Genomic DNA, 14175 nt, shown 5'->3' with positions numbered 1-14175 from the left:
AAGGGAAGGACCTTACATTTCCATATCTTAGGGTGGGAAGACATAGTAGAGACAAGTAAGTCAGGCTATGAGGAAAGTGTGGCAGCAGGGTCCAGGTCTGATCTAGTTCACAGAGGATCAAAGACTTGAACTAGGAAATTTTAGAAAAGAAAATATTTGTTCACTAACTCCACGTAAAGTTAACCTTTGAAATGATTTCCAGTCCAACTAACAACACATATGAGTAGCTAGGTCACTCTTGGGCACATCTTGGAAAATCTTCAAAGTTTGAAAATACTTTCAACCTATTTGATGTGGTGGCATTTTCAAATTCACTTAACGTGTTTAAGCTTGCTGGTCCATAAGCTTGAACCTCAAGGGAAATTACCCTGTCAGTCACTGCGAACATGCTCTGTCTTTACCAGTGTTGCTCACAGACAGTTGATTGAAAGCTGTACAAAGAATAATAGTCAAATGGCAACTGAGCTATTACATGATTTTTCAGCGACTAAAGAAACAAGACAGTTAGTGTGATAAGTTGCTTTTTCTGAGCCTGGATGTTACTTGTACACTGGGGGTAAGGCAGACTATTGAAACAAGTTAGGAGATGGGAGACTGGAGACTCATTACTCAGGTATGGATTATTTGTAGCTAATTATATGGGCTGGGAGGTTTTGCTCAAGGCCAGTGCTATAGAATCCACACCTGTTTCTCTACTCAGTGTGTGATGTCTTGATGTCGTAAATGGAGAAATCATTGAGTCGGGATGCAAATCGGAGTTCAAGTCCTCTTGTAGCTGTTTGGTATAGGACAGAGAACAAGACTTTTTATGTTCTACTTCCTTATCCATACGTTAGGGAGAATAATACAATCTCTTTGACTAGATTGTGGAGATGGCTTAGGTGTGAGCACTTACAAATGTGTGACAGTGGTAGCCTCTATCTTACACAAACATCTGCTAGCTGTCCTAATGCATGTGAGCCCGTGCTTGGGCAGGTTATAAATGTTCCTGGGAGGGAACTATGCCTCTGGATGGGGACCTTGTGACAATTTCCTTGAGTATTTCCTTCCTGGCTTGTCTTTTATGTCTTTCTCCCTCTCTGATTGCCACTCCTAAGGTTTTGGCACCCGGCCCCTAGGGTATTTGTATTCATTACACACATTCCCCACGTGACTCCCTCGGCTCTGTGCCAAAGGTGGAAGTCGAAATCAGTAAAAGCTTCCTTTATTTGCGTTATAACTAACTTTCATTTCTTTCCTTCCCTTGCTGACATCCGGGCACCCTCCTAATGTATACAATGCATTAAGAGCACATGAAATAGCAAGTCTTCTCTTGCAAAACGCACTTTCCCCTTCTTGGGGCCTTATTAGCAATCGGTGATGTTAAAATTGTCCCTCCTTAGGAGGACTCATGAGATGGTCCTTGACCCCGTTCTGTTAGGTGCCTGGTCTTGAACATTTTGCTAAAATTCGTAGAAAAACTTCTTCAAGGGAAGAAGGTCCCTTGTACCCCTCAAACTCCCCTAACTCACAACAAATGCCAACAATGCCAAAACCTGGCCAAGCGTCACGTTACTTACTCTGAAAATAAAAGTCTCTTGCAGTTTATCCGTACTTTGTCACCCAGTCCCAGCAATAGTGGGCTTGATGGCCTGCATGCTAACTAGTTTTTTATTCTCGAGGTTGCATTTGCCACACGGCTCCTGTGCTCCCAAGTACTCACAAATTCCCATGAAAAGCAAACAACTAAAAGCATATTTTAAAAATATCCCTGAAGACAAAATAAATGCTAGCAACCCATATCTGTTGATAGTCCCCCTTCAAGTATTCTATCCATCTAGACCACACCCTCCTGTGTTCTCAGAGGGGACTCTTTCTCCCATGAGTTTAAGGGTGCTTTAAGATCCGTAAGTTAATTCAGATGTGAGGGACATTGAAGCCTGACCTACTTAAATTCAGGCAAAACAATACAATTATGACCTGCATTGTTCATTTTTGTTATGTACTTGCAACTATAACTGTCCAGTTCAGATGAAAATAATGAAATTCCAAATACCAAAATGTATTTTGGAGTTTCAATGTGGGTAATAAAGACCCTCATCACTCAAATAGTACCTGAGATGATATCAAATTGTTTTGTTTGTGCCAACTTTGGTCATAGTTGATTGGCAGCAGTGAATGGAGGAGACACGTGAGAAGTCGGTTTGAGCTGGCATAGCAAGTACCATCTTTTAGCCACAGATATTCACTCTTCACAGTCCAGAGGTTGGAGGTCAAGATCTAGTTGCTGGCTGACTCAAGTTCTTGTAAGGGGTCAGGTTCTAACTTGCAGCCCACAGCCTTCTTGCATGGGCTTTCTTTCATGTACGGACATGAACAGAAAGCAGACTCTTCTCAGTTGGATCTTATGAGCATCCTACGTTAAGCATGGGGCTGACACTGTGACTTCATTCAATCCTAATTGCCTTCCAAAGATTCCATGTGCAGACCCCATCACTCTGCATCACAGCCCCACTTCTTGGACTTGAGGGCAACACAATTCTGCCCATAGTGCCTTAATAAAACAAAGACACCAGCCTTAGTCAAAGGAGGACAGTATTTATTTTCAATTCTAGCTATTTAGTGCAGAGATCTATTCCTCAAAGGAAATCACTGGGTTTTGAGGGCATCTTGATCACAAATGTTCATGGTTATAGATCCAAATCTACCCTGCCTTTTGTTTAAGAGTACAGAAACAAGTGGAATCAGTTTTTAGATTATTTTTGTCATGGTTCTTGAAGTATTAGTATGTCTTCTGGTTGCAGTCAGTCATTTGAAATATCTACTTAGGCGGAATGGTTTGTTTTCAGAATCTTGATAAGTCTCATGTATGGACAGACATTTAATAAATATTTTCTAAGGTCAGTTCAACAGGATGTCATTTTCAAGGAATAATTTTCTTTTCAACTGAATTATGCAAGAGCTAACAATTTAACGTTGATATTTCAGCCATAAAGAACAATCTACCAGGCTCTTTGCTACCTAGAGCCAAGGTTGAAAAAAATTCATTACAGTTCTTTCTTATCCAAAATTCGGCATGTGACCAGGCTTATTGCCCTTTAATTTAAAAGGCACTAAAAGGGTTCACATTTCCATAGAAGGCAGCACTTCAGTTTGACCACAGTTCTTGCACCTTGGCAAGGACCAGTGATTTCCCAATGTGTACCCTTTTATTCTCAGCTCCTACCCTCCCTATTAATAGCCATTTGCCTGAGATTGCAGTGGCCAGATTTTCCTTATTCCTGCCCGTGTACTTGCCAAGCAGTCAGCATTCATCTCCACAATAAGGTCTATATTGCAAAAGGTCCGGGCTGCTTGAAGTCAATTGGCTCTAATTCCCTTTATCAATCCCGACAGTAGTCAGAGCCCTGCCGATGGGACCGTAATAATTAAAATTACTTGGCAGAGCCTGCTTCCTCTGGGTACTATTTGGAAAGGAACAGTATAGGAGCCAATAAAGCCCTGAGTGAATGTGTATTGTTGATATGGGCACAGCCATATTCAGGACCCCAAATGCCTCATACCCATGGGAATGGCAAGGCCTTCTCCAGGACAGGCTCAGGGAATTTCAAATGACAAACCTTTCACCTACTTCAAGTGCCAGTGTTGACAGTGTACACAGAAACGATCAGCCATTAGCTTCCTTTTGTTTATGCTCACTACATCCAAGGACTGCTCCCCTACAGAGACTTCCTATCCAGATCGGCTAAACCTGTCCCTAGTTCAATTGTACACAATACCTCCACCTCCTTATTTAGCTGTGTACAATAAACCCACCACCTTTTGAGGTTATGAGTTGCTGCTTTTCCATTAGAATATACACAGCCCACTCAATCCCAACTTTCCTGTATGTGTGCCTTTTCTTCATTGCCCCTGTTAGGTTTCTAGCACCAGTTCATGCAGGGTGTGGTCAAGCTGACTTCTGTCTTTCTAATTCTCTTTTCATATATGCATCTATGTCTGAAAAACTCTCAGACTTGACTGATGCATGCCTCCTTTAGGTATGTTAAGAAGTCTTGTCTCAACTGGCTGGCAGTAGTGCCTAAGGTTACATTACTGTACCATGGCAGTTGTGGTTATGAGTTAGTGTATCCTACTTTCAGAAGATGCCTTGGTGTGGTCCTAGTCCCTTCTGTGTTTTTGAACTGCATCCTAGTACTGAATCTAAAATATAGGTCTAAATTACAGCTACTTCTCCAGCCTGTCTCTAACCCAAACCTCCAATTTTGTCCATCCCAACACTGTGGTAGTAATTACTATTTCCCATCCACCCCTAGACATATAACAAAGCATTTACTAGAGCTGGAATAGTCTTCTCTTTAGAGAGGAATACCCATCCCTCCATGAAGCACCCCTCCATGGGATGTTCATGCCTCCTGGTCCTTGCCTTTAGTTCCTGGTCCTGAATTCTCTCAGAAATAAATTGAGACCAAAAAGTGCAAACAAAGAAACCTTTTTCCTTTCTAAAGCTGTTTTTGGTTACAATATTTCAACACAGTAATAGAAAAGCAGCTAGAACAAATGGGTATGTATTTCCCATGATAAACTGTGTTTTGTTACAGGGATCTTACCTGCGTATCTGGAAATGAGGAAGGATACATAGTCTTTTCGAAATTGGAGGAGATTGAATTCCCTTATAGATGTTGTACTTGCATATAGACATTTTCTGATCTTCCTATAGTCTCTCATATTCTCTCTTATACTTTAAATAGACTCCTTTTTAACATCTCATAGAATGTAAATTCTCTATAACTACTTGATATACTGCACTACTTAGGAAATATTAAGCAAAGGCTGTTGTTCATGTTTAATATAGATGCATTTTTTACCCCAAATATGTTTGACCCAATGGTTGGTTGATATTGGGACCTATGGGGCAACAGTATGTGTAGTTCAGGTCCAAAGCTGCAATAGTTAAGAATAACAATCAAATAATGAACCACGAGGAGATACAGAATGTTAGACATTACATGTTTATGAATTTCATCACCAGCATCCTTATCACAGGTTTCCTGGCCTGAGTCAGGAATGCCTGGCTGGTGTTGGACATGAAAGGCACTAAAGACTAGTCAAGTGCTCATGTGTTGCCCTTTGTGGCTGTCTTGTTGGTTTTGGCAAAAAACAAAACCACAGCCTAGCTGACTGAGACAGCTGCTAACTCTTGAATGTACTTCCAGCAACTAAGGTTTCAACAGACCCTTCTGTGTATCTAGAAGTGGATACCCCAGTGGAGTTCACCTCTGAATAAGCAATGCCAACTTGTCTCAGTGTTGGTGTGGTTTAACTATTGTTTATATGTAAATGGTTCTCCAGTTTTAACCTAAATAGTTGCTGCCAATAAGAATGCCCTGACTAGATTCTCTTTAACTACATAAATGTGAAATATATTATATCCCAAAGTGGACACTTTCTGTTTGTTTGTTTGCTTGTTTGTTTGTTTGAGAAAAGTCCTCTCTAGGTAGCTCTGGCTAGCCTAAAATTACCTATGTAGGCCAGGACGACCTCTAACTCATAGAGCTCCACCTATTGCAGCCTGGCAAGTGGTGGGATTAAAGGCCTGTGACATCATGATTAGCCATAGATGGACATTTTAAAGATCATGATGTGAACTAGTTATTGAATAAGATATAAGAAATCCATGATAGGTTGGCATATAAATTGTTTTTGTTCTTTAAAAGGACTAGTTTTAGTGGCTATTGCAACAGTGTAGGGCAAACATCTGAAGAGAGCATCTAGCCTGCTGGGGCATTGTTTTAGTTCTGTATTCCAGTTATTGGATTATGCTTATTATTTTTTCCAATTTTCAAACCTATTTTTAATTTTCTGGTTCTTTAATTTTTTTCTAACTTACTGGATATTGGATTATCAAAACGAAGTTTATAGTAGTTCATCTCTGTCCCAGGAAGTCATTCAGAGAACATGTTGCAGTAAACCCAACATCAAGTTACCTCTGACCTGCAATGTTATCATCTGACAAGAGAACCACCTCCCATGACCTCTCCCCCTGCATTTCAAGCTATAAATAGGTGCTAGGGCCCTGCCAAGTTGGGCCACTGTGGCTCACAAGGAACTGTTAGTTCCTCACAAACATTACCTAGCTTCAAATCTACTATACCACCCAAGGTGACTCATGACATCTGCTCCTCTTTAAAAGGGGCTGTGAGCAGTGCCACCTCTTGGCTATCTATCATGAGAATACAATTTTGAGCTCTTTTCTTTGTTGACTGCTCAGAGATGTCCTTAGGAACCAAACAGGAAATCAGGAAAATCTAATGCTAGCTTACCTACCCAAGGCAAGGAGGCAGTTAGAGTGAACTTTCTGAATGATTTTATTTTATTTTATTTTATTTTATTTTATTTTATTTTATTTACTTATTCACTGGGGAGGAGAGACAGGCCCTTACTATGTGAGTGTGGCACAGAGATCTTCCTGTCCACTCAAATGCTAAAATTAAAGACATGTGCCATCATGCTGTTACTTAATTCTTAATATATATGGAGAGAGAGGGAAAGACAGAGAGACAGGCCAACAGAAGTGAGTTATTTTAATAAATTCGCTCACAAAACTGTGCAAAGCCAAATTTCTACAGGATAGACCACAAATTAGCTCAGGCAATGATTTCATGTGCAAGGTTGAAGCAGGATGTCTTTGTAGGAGACCTCTGTCTCTGGTCTTGACACTTTTCGTGGATTCTGCAAGACCCACCCACAAATCCACCTACAGACTTACTCACAGACTCACCCATTTGCCCACCTACAGAGTCACCCACAGATCCACACACAGACTCACCTCACAGACCCACACAGACACACCTACAGACCCACCCACATTATGGAGAATAATCTATTTTCCTAGTTATAAAATACACCAGGTGTGAATGTTAATCATATCTATCTACAAGATTTTATCACAGCAATATTCAGGCTAGTATCTAAATTAACCATAGGCCACCATAGATTAGACAAAGCTGACCCAAAACTATTTCACTGCAGTATTTGAAAGAATTAATCTGAATTCTTTGTCATGTTATAGGAGAAGACATCCTGTGATTTTTAACTAGTCACCACCAAAGCCCTCCAGGTTTGATGTTCATCTCTTGCATGCTCTCAGTCATGGGGTTGGGGTCACTTCACAAAGCTGCCACATCTGTCTTTGGATAACTCTCTTAGCTGACAGAACCTTACTTGACCTCTTTATTTAATTCTAATCCCTTGCCCCATGTCATTCAAGTGTGTGCATATTTCAACCTCTGGAACACCTGAAGCAGGATGAAAGCAATTCACCTTCAATTATACCCCAAGTTGTATTCTATAAAATACTCCATTTTGCATGATTCTCAGCATGGGGTAAGAGACAGAGAACATTCTGTGAACATATAAGTTTGGGAGATATTGTTTAACATCCCTTCTTATGGAAGACTTACCCTTAATCATATTAAAGGCATTGATATCCTGTAACAAATAAGCTAGCTAGAATGAGTTTTGACTTCACATTTCCCAGACTCCTGGCTGTGGAAACACTTCTTTTATTTTTCTTTTCAGCATCCTGCAACATTGAAAATTAAAGTGTCTACAGTTTGGGTGATCTGTCCCTCTGGTCGCTGTTCTCCATGATCATTGCCAACTGTTGACTGTGTTGTAGAACAACTCACCCCAGTGCTTAGTGGCTTAAAATCAAAGCCATTTATTATAATTTTTTTCAAGTTGACAGTTCCTTGGGTGATTCTGCAGATGTGTTGGTCATGATTAATGTCTGCTAGGCTTATCCAGCTGGTAAGTAGGCTGAGGTGGGGGGTAGGGTGAGTCTGGCCTTTTCACAGCTGAGATGACTGTCCTGTAACTCATGGGCCTCACAGATTCTTCCTCTAGAAGGCTGCCAGAACAGACTCATGTATCAGATTTAAGTTTCTGGCATGTTTGATATATAATCTAGTGGCCAGAAGAAGTGACTTAGGTAAGCTGAGAATAAGAGTGGGAGACATCCCAAGTCATGGGACAGAGTGGGAAGTGATGAGTGACATTAATGAAGGCCCTCAGCATCGAGCACAGTTACTAACTAACAATAATCTGAGAAATGGTTCCCAAATGGCTTCACCAGAATGAAAGCACGGGTGGTACCAGTGCAACTCCCAAGATTCCCATCTCCAACAGAGAACCACAAAGAGGTTGTTACCGATTATATCTGTTCCCTTTCTGTTACTGTGGAAAAAAAAAAAACCATGATCAAGGAAAATTATAGATGGAAGAGTTTATTTGGGTTTACAGTTCCAGAGGGGTTAGAGTCCATCCTGGAGGGAGGTGTGGCAGCAAGGGGCAGGAAGCTGAGAGATCTTCCACTTCAGGTGCGAAGCAGAGTGAATTGGAAGTAAGATGAGACTTCAATTCTCAACTCCTGTTCCCCCTCATCCCCAGTGATATATTTCTACCAGCAACTCCTAAACATCCCAAACAGTGTACCAGCTGGAGACAACCTGTTCAAATACCTGAGCCTATGAAGAAATTTTTTATTGAAGCCAACACATGCTACCACCAGACCTCTATAGGTTCAAACCATGTCATAACACAAAATGCATTTAGTCTAACTCCAAAAGCCACTATAGTGTTTGTGAGTTTCAACACTGTTTAAATGTCCAAAGTCATGTCTGAGACTCGAGGCAATTTCTTAGTTGTATCCTGTTGTAAAAAGAAAAAAAATCAGCTCTTATACCTCTGATATATAATGGCATGGAATACACTATTATTTCTAAGAAGGAGGAATTGGGACATAGTGAGGAAATGCTAGACCAAAGTAAAACCCAAACCCAGCAGGGCTAACATCAAACCCTGTAGCTCCTTGTCTGATGTTAGGAACTTAGGTGGTTCTATCTCCCCAGCTTTGCTGACTACGACACACTTCTCACTCTTGGGGACAATTCTACTTCCTGTCTGCAGATCCCCTGGACAGACTTCTCCTGGCTCTGGCATCTTCAACATCTTGAGGTTCATACGCTTCCCTTTCACATCATGGCCTCTCATGCTTCCTTTCACAAGATGGAAGCTTAGCTGTGTGGGGTCTTGCCCTGAGGGTACCCTTCCCTTTGTTCCTGTGTGGAACAGATCCTACATATCAGCCTTTGTCTTCCAGACTCCTCTTAGAACCGTCCTTTAAGAGACATTTACAGCATTTAACTGCTTCTTTAGTTCAAAGTCTTCCACTTTCTTCCAGACAGCAATGCAGTTAGGTTCTTCACAGCAACAGCCAGTTCTCTGTATCAACTCTGTATTAGGTCTTTTCTATTGCTTTGATAAGGCATCATGACCAGGGCAACTTATAGAAAGGGGGGTTTATTTAGACCTTCAGTTCTAAGGCAATAGGAGTCCATCACGGTAGCTGGAGCACAAAGCTGAGAGTGATCACATCTTCAACTGAACATCTAGGCAAAGAGACAGAGAACTGGAAGCAGAGTGAAGCTGTAAATTCTCAAAGTTCTTCCCCAGCGATAGAATTTCTCCAGTAAGGCCACACCACCTATGTCCCCAAGCAGATGCAGTGGGGACCACGTGTTCCAATACCTGAGCTTATATGACATTTCTCATTCTAACTACAATATTCACAATGTTAAAAACTAGCTAGGTGATACTGATGATGAGTCTCAGAGCTCTCATTTTAGAACTTTCACTTTTCTCATTTATATGGCAAAATACCTGATGGAGGTAGGAAGTCAGTCATTGAAATAGCATGCTACTCTAACTCGATAGAAGAATGTGGGAAGCACACTGCATAGAGCTGCACCAGCCCAGCCGAGGCCAGGCTAGGCCAGCTATTCCCAGCTTACTCATGGGTTGGGAGTGGGGGGGTATGTTCATATTTTGGCTTATGACTTAAGAGAATATAGTCCTTGATCATAAGGAAGGCATGGCAAAGTTCATGGTGTAGGGAGCATAAAACTTGAATTTGTTACACCTCAATTGACCAGGAAGTAGAAAGTAGAGAATACTGGACCCATCTGGTTTTCCCCTTTCCCTTTTCAATGCACTCTAGGACCCTAGCTGATGGGAAGGTACCACCTACATTTAGGGTAAGTCTTTTCTCCTTAGTCAACCCTCTCTAAATACAACTCAACATCATGAGAGGTGTGTCTCCTAGGTAATTCCAAATCCACGTAAGCTGACAATAAAGGTTAACTACCTTTCTTGTGTTAAACAGTGTTAATTATTCTCTTTGGTCATAAAGACCACAAAGGAGTAGAAGGAGGTCTAAGACAGAGATTTTCAACCTGTAGGTTATAACCCCTTTGGAGGTCAAATGACCTTTATACAGGGGTCACCTATCAGATATCCCACATATCAGATATTTACATTATGATTCATAATAATAGGAAAATTATAGTTATGAAGTAGCAATGAAATGCTTTTATTGTTAGGGGTTACCACAACATGAGGGAGTGCATTAAGGGGTCACAGCATTGGGAAGGCTGAGAACCACTGCTCTAGGATGAAGAAGTTTGTCCTCCTTCCCTGTGATCCTCCAGTCTGCAGCAAATGAGACCAGTAAGTGGTCAGATAAATAGCAGCAAGTCAGCCTGCTTTTACTACTGTGACTCTTCCCTGGCTTAGCCTCTTTGCTGCCTATGCCCGTGACTAGATGGCTTCCTCTAACAGTGACTGACATGAGTCACTATGGAAGAGGGACTTAGGCAAGCAATGCTGACATAATTGGACTCACAAGAAGCTGAGAGTAGGAGTCCTATCTCCACAACTGAGCATGCCAGGAGGCTCTATGAAATATAATTGTAAGAGAATTGACTGTGAGAACTGATTAGTATCCTCTGCAGGCTAAATATGAAATGACGTCCCTCCCTCAAATAGATGTATAGGTTTTCACCCAAATAGTTACATGTTCTTATGATTGGTAATATCCTAAAGCATTACTAAATCTCTTTCTCTCTCTCTCTCTCTCTCTCTCTCTCTCTCTCTTTCTCTCTCTCTCTCTCGTGTATGCATATATATATATATATATATATATATATATGTATATATGTGTATGTCTGTGTGTTATATGAATTCATATGCATCAAATGTTGGGAAGTTCTACTAGTCAGCTGGAATTATCATAAGAAAAGACTGCAGCTTGGGTGGTTTCAGTGACAGATATTCTTTCTAGCAGTTTTGGAATCTAAAAAGTCAAATTAAGATAGAAAGAGAGTTGGGAATGTCATGGCTTACATTTAGACTTACTATACTTGGGAGACCAAAAAACAAACAAACAAACAAACAAACAAACAAACAAAACAAAATAAAAATGCCTCTAACCCACAAGGCCCTAGCTTGTACAGGCTTGTCCCTAGTGACCCACTTCCCCTTTCCCCCAGATGTAAAAATCTATTCTTTTTTTTTTTTTTTTTTTTTCGAGACAGGGTTTCTCTGTATAGCCCTGGCTGTCCTGGAACTGACTTTGTAGACCAGGCTGGCCTCAAACTCAGAAATCTGCCTGTCTCTGCCTCCCGAGTGCTGGGATTAAAGAGCTCATCTAAATCCCTCACTAGCATGGAGAACTCTGTTCTGATCTACAAGACCACAGGTTACATTTCCTATGTGGGAAGTGTGTCCTGTGTTCAGGACCAGGAACCTGGTAAGGAACAGGGGGCCACCTACCATTTCAAGTGGGTGCCTGGGTGCTGGAAACTCTGAACCTACTCAACCTTACCAAGTTTCCTGGCATGGTCCATCGTCCCACACACTAGGAGGATAATGAGGCAGGTGCGCCTCTGAGTTTGAGGCCAGCCTGGTTGACAGAGTGACTTCCAGGACAGCCAGCACTACACAGAAAAACCCTGTCTTGTAAGAAAACAACAATAGCAAAGGATTACAATAGTGACCTTAATGATGAATGATGTTATATATCCTAGAATACTGCAATGTAAGTTTAGCCAGTCAAATAAACCTGACGTGCTCTCTGAATATGTTACAACTCTAAGGAAAAAAACAAGCAATCTTCCTCAAATCACCAATGAAAGTGTTGCTTTGCAGGTGTGTATTTTATATCTTTTTATTTTTACACGAATAAAGGTATAGGTGAATAATGTTTGAATTGCAATGTCTTTGTGCCTTACTGTGTCCTCCTGATCCGTATGCATTCTGGTGAAGCTAAGTAAGAAAATGTTGCCAGGCGTGGTGGCGCACGCCTTTATTCCCAGCACTTGGGAGGCAGAGGCAGGCAGATTTCTGAGTTTGAGGCCAGCCAGGTCTACAAAGTGAGTTCCAGGACAGCCAGGGCTACACAGAGAAACCCTGTCTTGAAAAACCAAAAATAAATAAATAAATAAATAAAAAATAAATAAAAATAAAAAAAGAAAGAAAGAAAATGTGAATGGTGTAGTGAATATGATTCAAAGTCCTTTTGGCTTCCTGTATTTGTCAATAAAGTTATATTGTAACATAGTCCTGTTCATTGTTTGTGTAACGCCAGTGCCTGCTTTGGGTCCCCAACAGTGGAGTTTAGTAGAGCACATATGATCAACCAAAATCAAAACAGCCCCAATTTCAGTATTTGATCTTTTACAAGATTTAGCAAACTATCCCCAAACTACATCAAAGACTGTGAGCTCAATGCTAGCTCTGTGATATCCTGCTGTGTGATTTAAGGTGAGTTATCTACTTCTCTGTTCCTTAGTTTTTCCAGCTATAGATAAATGTGGTCATATCTGTCTCTAAAGGGTCCTAAGGATAAAGAGGTAATACCTGTTTCTAAAAGATCCTAAGGATAAAGACCCCAGCATGTGAAGACCCCAGCCCAAGAGTAGACTAAAGAGCACAACTGATTAACAACCTGGGACAAACTAACTCCACGCCAAAGATGTTAAAGGAAGAGGAACTTATAATCAAGAAGAAAATAATAGTAATTACAGACCTGACTCAAATCCACAAAGCTGAGAGTCCTTTCTCAGCACCTTTCCAAAGGCCCACAAGGATTGCAAGGATTCTATTTGCATATGGGGCGTGGCAAATAGGAGTGAGCAAACCCTGGCAGGAACTGTACCGAATCATTTAAGAAAACAGAATAGATTCTTGGTAAGCTTGGGCCGTACACTGAGTTTAGTTTATTAACAACACATTTAGTAGCACTTACTCACTCATTTGGGGGACTGGAGAGATGGTACAGTGGCTAAGAGGGATTGCTGTTCTTCTAGAGGTTCTGAATTCAATTCCTAGTACCTATGTTAGGCAACACATCCCTACTGGTGACTCATACTGCCAGGAGAGCCAATGTTATCTTCTGGCCTCTGCAGGCAACTGCATGCTCGTGGCATGCACTTACACAGATACCTGCAAAAAATAAAAGAAAATAAAATGAAATAAAATAAAGTAAAATAAAACAAAATAGAATAAAATGAAGCATCTTCTAGTTGTCTCTAAAAATAGAAGTCAGGTAACTTAAATTCTGTTTTGAGTTGTGTTTATAGCATCAGATCTTAGTCTGCAATTGTCTAATCCTAACCGTCCTGTGACTGGAGAGGGTCAGCCATCTGATTCATTGGTTCCGTGGATCCAATTTCCAGTTTTATTATGAACTTGATTCTCTCTTGTGGTTACTGGCTGAACCTTTCCCTGCGGTCAGCTGTGGCAAAACAGGCCCCTGGGGAGGATTAAGTAGTAAACACTACATGTGGTTGGGTAATTATCAAGAGTTTACCCCACTGGAAATTTTGTCTGGGTGATGACTGCTAGGTAGCTCGGAAGCATCCTGTTTTAAGTACAGCTCTTGATCCAGGGCAGCAGAGGAAGCTCCCGATTTACCTGGGGTTATACAAGGTCATTGGCAGTTCCTTCAGTAGGTGTCAGCTTCACAGCTATATGGGTAACACTGAAAATAGTAGTCATAGGTGACAACATAAGTTGTTTAGCGAGGAGTAGGAAGTGTGAATAGGAAGTTCCTACTAGAATCTAGTGGCTGTTTGTTTTCTTATCATGGTCAGATGTCTCTTCACAGGTTTTCAAAATAAATCTAAATTAATCATTAACCCAAGAGCATGACTGGAAAGGAGCCCTCAAGCGAGGAGACTCGGCCACATAGAAAGACTCATTTAACCTGATCTTGATTTAACTTTGGTACCTGGTATCTGTCTAGAAACTTGTCCATTTCATCCAGGTTCTCCAGTTTTGTTGAGTATAGCCTTT

At 41.0% G+C, this 14175-nt stretch overlaps 1 long non-coding RNA gene across 1 annotated transcript in view; it reads left to right on the top strand.

Moving 5' to 3' along the window:
• Positions 1-14175, top strand: part of LOC110285219 — a 48187-nt gene that overhangs the window by 9872 nt on the left and 24140 nt on the right. Inside the window, exons 3-4 of the long non-coding RNA XR_002377035.1 lie at positions 7052-7099; positions 7561-7791. This is a non-coding gene — a long non-coding RNA (uncharacterized LOC110285219). The remainder of the gene's footprint in view (positions 1-7051; positions 7100-7560; positions 7792-14175) is intronic.

This window comes from Mus caroli, chromosome 19 (assembly GCF_900094665.2).
Source record: "Mus caroli chromosome 19, CAROLI_EIJ_v1.1, whole genome shotgun sequence".
NCBI classification, from domain to species: Eukaryota; Metazoa; Chordata; class Mammalia; order Rodentia; family Muridae; genus Mus; species Mus caroli.
The sequence above is the reverse complement of the archived record's forward strand: the minus strand, read 5'-3'. Positions and strand labels throughout refer to the sequence as shown.